Here is an 8,035-nt window from a genome sequence, read left to right on the forward strand (position 1 = left end):
AAAAAGAGAGGGACGTCATAGAGAGAAGGGGGAAACGCTGTTTAAACATGGGGATAACAGTGCACATTTTCAGACAGTCTCTCCTGGAAGAGAGTTGCAAACGTGAAAAGTGACAGAAATAGTTGTGTCAAGAATGAAAAAAGAAAGCTTACAAACCCCACGCACTTTGTCACCAATCAATGTGTGAAGTGGGCGTTAATGTCGGATTGTCAGGTCGGACACATCCCTCCCAGTTCTGACATCGGAGAGGTGTGGGGGGAGGGGGTTTATGAAGCTGTTCGACCAAGCACGTCTGATGACGCATACCGGCCCCTTTATGTTCCTGTTAGAAAATGTGATGGTTTGTGATTTATCCACTCTGGAAGAGTTTTTAAAAAGCAAATTTTGTGTGGATGATGGGAAGTGATGAGTTTTCAGATTCAGCTAGCTTAATGTGGACGTAATCTGAGAGGTTAATAACTAGCTTTAGAAATCTGCTTTCTTTCAAACTTCTTTCACCGTTCTCGTGTGTTATGCTTCCCTCTGAATGACGATGATTTTCTGTTTCATTTCCTGCTGCGGTAGATTAGGTTTGGTCAAGTTCTCTGACTCACAGTCACATCTGAGATGATTTACCAGTTAGAAACTATAAAAACAACCCTTCTCAGTTCTTGGAACACAGATGGGTCCAGTGCGGTTCAACAAAGACATTTTTTTATTTTGTCACTTTTGGGAAAAATCAATGTCCATTAAATTAATGAAAAAAGAAAACATTTCAAGCAGAACAGCTTGCTTGGTCTTTAATGTCACTGCTCCCGATCCCCTCGCCCTACTTACAAACAGAAGAGTCTATGTGTGTTCCTGTCGACCTGAAAAACAGAAAACCTTCAGACGTCTTTTCAGGAGGATGTTTACCGTGTTTGTTGGTTCGGATATCTTCAAAATCAAGTCATCAGATTTCAGTGATATTGAGTGGGAACTTAGGGTTTAGGTCGAGGAACAAGTGATTCGTTTCTTTGTTTGGATTTGGAAAAAGGCAACACTCAACGGCTGCCATCATGTGCCTTTGAGCAAGCTGCTAGAGACACATAAACACAAAAATGGACTTTTACACACAAACAGGAGAAAAGTCCTGTTTCTTTATTTCCCATCAATTTCTATAAATACAGAGCACGAGAAGAGCTTTGATGGTGTTTGACACATCATGAAGAGAATGAAGGGGATTTCTTTGTGTGTAAAGTTGTACTTTAAGTGAATTAACATCTTGACCGTTGAAAGAAAGGAAGGAAGACTGAGAGAGTTAGAGGGAGAGAGGGCAGTGGATGAAGAGAGAAAAGGATATTTGTGTGTTTCTGCAATGAAAGAGTGTTATTCTTTGGTGCTGCTGAGAGGCGGTCATTGTTGAGTGGAGTTTACCAGTGGGACCGGTCATCTGAGATTACACATCCCGATTCGCCCTCAGACCTGATCTCCACAGGCTGCTGGGGGAGGCTTACCTAAGATTATCTCCCCGATTCAACATGAGCTACAAAACTGAGAGATCAGTATCATCTGTTCACTTATTTGTTTGTTCATGCATCGTGCGTGATATCCCAGAAAAACTTGGATTTGATAAAAATTATCAGTGTGACGCATCTTACCGCTATTTGTCTTTAGGCCCAGATTTTATGAGAGGGAAGTACAACAAACACATAGGTCAAAACAAGGCAGATAAAGAGAGAATGAAAAATAAAAATGCAAAAAGTGGCAAGAGGACTTTGATCTGAGGAAGTGTGAAGTGCTGAAACGTAGACTGGACAAGTTCTTGGCAAAAAAGATGAGAGACTAGACAAAAGATAAAACAAACTCATGGATTACGTCCTCAAAACCAGCTGCATCACATCTCAGCTATGCATTTTGGACTAATTTACCAAACCACAAACAAGCTAGTCTTCGTGTTCTTGTCAGGGTCGAAACATGTTGCAGGTGATTCAATATGTTCATGCAATGAAGGGTTTTAATTTTTTTGCTTGAAGAGAACCTTTGTAGCCTCATCTTTTTCATCAAAAGCAGAAACTACAGGGCATGTATCAACTACTTTGTTAAAATATTTTGCTGTTTGCAGATGAGACTGTGATGTTACCTGGGTGTAAAGTCAGGAATCTGGTGGCTTTAGACTTACCAGTATCACACAAGACTTGCAACTGGACTTTGATTTAAACACCAATGACTTGTGACTTCACTTGGACTTCAGACTTTTGACTTAGAAAGACTTGATATTGTCCCCTAAGATTAAACATTTAGTTATAAAAAAAAAAGTGCAGCGAATGAGCTCTTCCTGAAAAATGTGTCTTGTCAATGATAATGTTCTTTGGACAGCTATAGCTTAATGAAAAGTTTACTTTTTTGGAGATACATGGTTTTCACATGACAGAGGGTTACATTTTAAATGTTAAACGACATGTTAAGAATTGAAGCTAATGATAATGTTAATTTTCCTCAATGCTGCAGTAAAATTCAATTATTTGAATCACTTGAACTCTGAGTCAAATCGTCAGTTTTTATTGCCCGTGCATCACTGTCCACAGAACAACAAGTATTAAAAGCATGTGTGCGGGATGAACTTTTGTTTTACTCATGGAAAGAGTGGAGCGGCTCACCCAAGCTACGAGTGAGTAATCATCATGAGTTCAAGGCTACACAGTTTTACAAGTCCAGTCTTTTCTCAAACATATTTTTAATGTCTCAAAGAGCGTGAATGCACATTTTAAAGGCAACCAAGTCAGATCATTCCCCTCCCTTCCAGGCAGCCATTAGTTTCTATTTGTTTCAGTGGGCTACAGTACAAAAATGCAACTGCAAAGGCTTGAAACTTGATGAATAGTCAGTAGTTGGCTACCTTACCACTGTGTGGTAATACAGGGACTGTTTGTTGATGGTGTGTTCAGGTGTTTGTGGGAGGGTGGGAAAAATGTAATCACCAATCTTAGAACCTAAGCTGTTGGAAATATCCACGCTGATTTGTACACGGTCCTCTCCTCTCCTCCATCACCCCCTCCCCTCTGTTCCCATGGTTTTCCCAGGCCTGCTCTCCCAGGGTGTTTGACCCGACTTCATGCCCCTCTGTGCCCTCTTTCTGCCCCTCTTGGTGCTTCCTGCCCCCTGCTGCAGCTACACAGGCTCTTATTGTAGCAGAGCCTACGCCTGTCACTACCCATCACACACACACACACACGAAAAATATGCACGAAACCAATACAAATGCGGATACACGCACAATACCACAATGAATGCACACACACACACACACACACACTCACAGGCATATTAAAAACGCACATACATACACAGGCACACGAATGTAAACACAAAGAGACAAAGTCAATTTAATCAGTCAGCTACTGTAAGTGTCAGATCTGTTTTAGAAGATGCGTGTAGTTAGCATGAGCAGCAATACCCACAAAGACTAAAAAACACAGACAACAGAAATACAGCATCCACGTTACATCAGTCCACCAGTAATGCGCGCTTGTACATATTTGATTGGCCGCCGGAGCGCCTAGTCAGATGACATTGCGTTGCCCTCTGGAAAACATTGAGCCAGGTTTAACTTTTTTGCCAGACAACCCTGCCTTTTTTCCTGTCTGGTCTTATTCAAATGAATAAGGGTGCTGCATTCTTTTACACAGAGCTAAAGTCTGTCTGAACGCAGCCTAAAGGGCTAACTAACTAACTAACTAACTCATTTAGTGACCGACTGACTAATCGGTGGTACGCTGTGGAAGTTTTTTAACTCTAGTAGCGCTATGGAGCAATGTCTCTCTGTTGGGTCCCAGATTTGTTTGTTCTCGTGCACATGCATGTGCACAATACACAATAGTTAGACCTCAGGGAGTCACACATGTACTTTTTGGTGAGAAACGCTGAATGTAAACAGAAACTCTGGTTACAAGAAAAGTGAGTGAGCGAGTGAGTGAAAATGGGTGGACACGGGGTGAGACGAGCGAAAAGAAGAGATGGATTCGATTGATGAGTATAGAGAGTGAGGAGGAAGGATCAGACGCAATAACACACCCACACACACACACACAGTGAGGCTGACATGAGCGGTATCCAACAACTTACATTCATCCATTATTGTATTCTGTTATATTTGGATTTGTCCAAACACACACACACACACACACACATTAGAGCTACAATGGCCTTTGCTCTGAAGCACTTCCCTCTGTTGTTGAAAGCGATGACCACGACGATATGAGACCCCTACACACACACACACACACACACACACACACACACACACACACACACACACAACCCCTCCACCCTTGTTGAACACTATCGAGATCAGGAAGCACTGCTGTGTTTCCCACCACAGCACACACACACACACACAGTCTGCAGACCCATACACCAGTGGTGGAATGTAACTAAGTACTGTACTTCAGTACACATTTGAGGTACTTGTACTTTAAATTTTATGCTACTTTATATTTATACTCCATTACAATTCAGATGGAAGAAATATGCAGTGATGGAAGAAGTACTCAGATCTTTAACTTCAGTAAAAGTAGCAATACCACAGTGTAAAAATACAAGTAAAAGTCCTGCATTCAACATATTCAAATAAGTATTAGCATGAAAATATACTTAAAGTACTAAAAGTAAAGGTACATTATGCAGAATGGCCCATTTCAGAATAATATATATTATATCATGGGATTATAACTAGCGGTGCATTAAGGTGTAACTATCACTGATGATGCAGCTGGTAATTTCAACTACTTTATATACTGCAGGTTAGCTTAATCCATAATAATACATCATCATTTATTATTTATATTTTTTTATAAGCTGCAAAGTAATCTAATGTCAAATAAATGTGGTGGAGCAAAAAGTACAATATTGGCTTCCAAAGTGTAGTGGAGTATAAAGTAGCTTTAAATGAAAATGCTCAAGTAGAAGAACCTCAAAACTGTACCAAGTGCAGTACTTAGTTACACCACTGGTAATATTGTACTTTTTAACGCCACTACATTTATCTGACAGCTTAAGTTACTAGTTACTTTACACAAAACATGAACAATGCATCATGTTTTATACGTTAAATCATCAAGTTCATCAAAGTGATATTTTCAATGCACGACTTTAACTTGTAAATTGAGTATTTTGCTACTTTTACTTATGTAAAGTATCTGAATACTTCTTCCACCACATGTATACACACACACACACACACACACAGTCACACACACACAGTCTTTAAGATGCACACACACGCACGCTTCCTTTCGTGCCTCCTTGGTGACTGAGGGGGAAAACCAGCTGAACGGAGTCTCCCACTGTTTTCATGGATCATTATTGAACTGACTGAACACACACACACACACACACAAGTTCATTATCTTCACACATTCACACTGAGAGCTGCCCAGTGCAACCACTGGTCTCGACTGGTGCACTGGTGTCTGAAACAGGGCCATCTCATCTCTTTATGTTTTGTTTTGACACAATCAGTAACTGCTCATACCCATCTGACAAATTAGGATGTTACAGTTGGTCACATTCGTGGCCTTAAGAGGATGAATCCTAACGACTTTGGTGATTCCTTCAACAACTACTGGATGGATTACCATCAAATGTGGCTCAGACATTCATGCTCCCCTCAGGATGAACTGTGATAACTCTGCTGATCCTCTGACTTTCCATCTAGCGCCACCATCAGGTCGACACGTTAACGCGTCCAACACTTCGGTTTCTGACCAAACACCTGCAGAGCTGATGGCGTTCCCATCAGCCTCAGCTGGACTTTGGGTTTAGTGCTACGAATTTTTGCACGCTAAGATGTGTTAGCATTTCGTTCAAAGCTCCACTGTGCCAAAGTACAGCCTGACAGAGCTGCTAGCATGGCTGCACACTCTTTTTATAATCGCTGAACAGTAGATTAAACATTTTATTGAACATTTAGTGGCTATTTTAGTTGTGTTAGTCATTTTGTCTGTTAGAGGACTGTTTGTGCTGGGAAGCTCCCAGGTGTGAATGTGTGAAACAGCATGAATGTGGAGAGGGGCGTTCCTGCCTTGGATAAATAAAATCTGGAGAAAAACAAGTTCAGCGCCAGTGAATGAGCAATCCTCCAGTTTATTCCAGAACAATGAGAGAGGAGGAGGACCGTCTGAAATACCACAGAAGAAGGAGGGAAGTCGGAGAAACGGAGGAAGAGAGTGAAGGACTCGGAGAAAGAAAAGCCGCCTGTCGTTTCGTGACTGCGGGTGATTTAGTGGTAATTAATCAGAGAGAGAGAGAAAGAGAGAGAGACCTATAGAGAGACAGTGGCAAAGAAAGAGAGAGAGAGAAGAAACAGAGCTGTGACTGAGAGTAGCATTATGATGTTGGAGAAGCAGAAAGCAAGGAAGTAGTGCACGGCGGCCGGAGTGTGTGTGTGTTAGACTGTGTGTGTGTGTGTGTGTGTGTAGCCGACGGTGTGTTTGTTGACTCAGGCAGCGAGCGGCACGACAGCAATTGTTTGGTTTCAGTCCCTGAAGTCAGATTCTCAGGCTCAGAGTCCCGAGCAGCTTTAAATACACTCTGACCGGCCGGTTTTCTGACTGGATTACTGACTAGTTTATATACTGACTGGTTTACTGTCTGATTCAACAACTGTGTTACTGACTGGATCACTGACTGGTGTCCAGACATTCAGACACTGAGGGTTACTAAAGGGGGTTGGAGGATCGGTAGGGCCACATTATAATTATTTAAGGTTAAGGTCAGGAGCAGCAATCGCCACCGCAAATTAAAGATAACTCACTACCTGTCTCTGTGGCTGATCTGGGATCTGTACTCATCTGTAACACCAGCGGAGTTGGCCAAGTTAAGTGAAAGCTGAAATCAATGACTCACTTTCACATTACTGATTTAAAAAGTAACTACATTAGTTTTCTAATTACTCAGCAGCAAAAGGTAATGCTTTACATGAGTCGATGCCTCCAATAAATAACCAACTAAAATCTAATATCTCGTCATTGGCCACTTCAAATGTGTGTGCGGCTCTGCCCTGGTCAGTGCGGCTGACTACTGTATCATGGCTTATGGGCTGCTTTCGCGCGTCGTTTGTAATCTCATGTTTAATTATTGCGCGTGGATTTGGCGTCAGATCAGCGATTCTCAGCCGCCGGTCCGTCACCTCTGTCTATCAGCGTGCAGTGAAGACGTCACTGTCCTTCATTTCAGGCCGCATCTTTCCATGAAAATACTCTAGATGTCTTTTGCATCATTGTTATACACATTTCCCCAAAATTCAGTCTGACATATTTGGCATCTTAGGAAACTTTGGGATTTGAACAATGCAAATCAATCCACAGCATGAGTTTGTAATGACTGAACCACTGGTGGGTCCATTTAAAAATGATAAACATGGCACCCTCAACAAATTTATATAAACATAAACTGAAATTCTGCCTTGCATGTCTTTTGTTAAGGCCACGACTGCAGCGTTGGGCCAATAAGCAGCCATGTTTGCTCCATGTTGGGAGAAAGTGCAGGAAACGTTTTTCCAGATAGAGTTCAGAGAGGCTGAGTGGACAGGACTCCCTTTGAATTTCTACCAAATTAGCTTGAGGGTAAAACTAAAACTGATCCCATATCAGCTGCAGGGTGTGTGTGTGTGTGTAGAAGTAGTGTGAGCTAGTGTGAGATCCTGTTATGTAATGTAGGCCTCGGAGTTAATTACAGACATTAAAATGGACATGAAAGACAAGCCAGGATACACACACACACACACACACACACCACGGTTTCATCCATGCACACACTTACACACACACACAGGCCTACAATCATTCACATTCATACGACCAGGAGCACATGACACACATGTGATACACACACACACCTCCGTTGGTTCCACACACTCTCATACACACAGTTAGGTGTCTACACGTCTGTCCCGTGAGGTTAACAGGACTGAACGTCAGGAACGCTGAGAATGGGACATTTACAGTGGACATGTCAACCTGTGTGTGTGTGTATGTTGGTGTGTGTTGGAGACAAACACTAAACACAGATAGACGTT

This window comes from Siniperca chuatsi, linkage group LG16 (genome assembly GCF_020085105.1).
Source record: "Siniperca chuatsi isolate FFG_IHB_CAS linkage group LG16, ASM2008510v1, whole genome shotgun sequence".
Lineage (NCBI taxonomy): Eukaryota > Metazoa > Chordata > Actinopteri > Centrarchiformes > Sinipercidae > Siniperca > Siniperca chuatsi.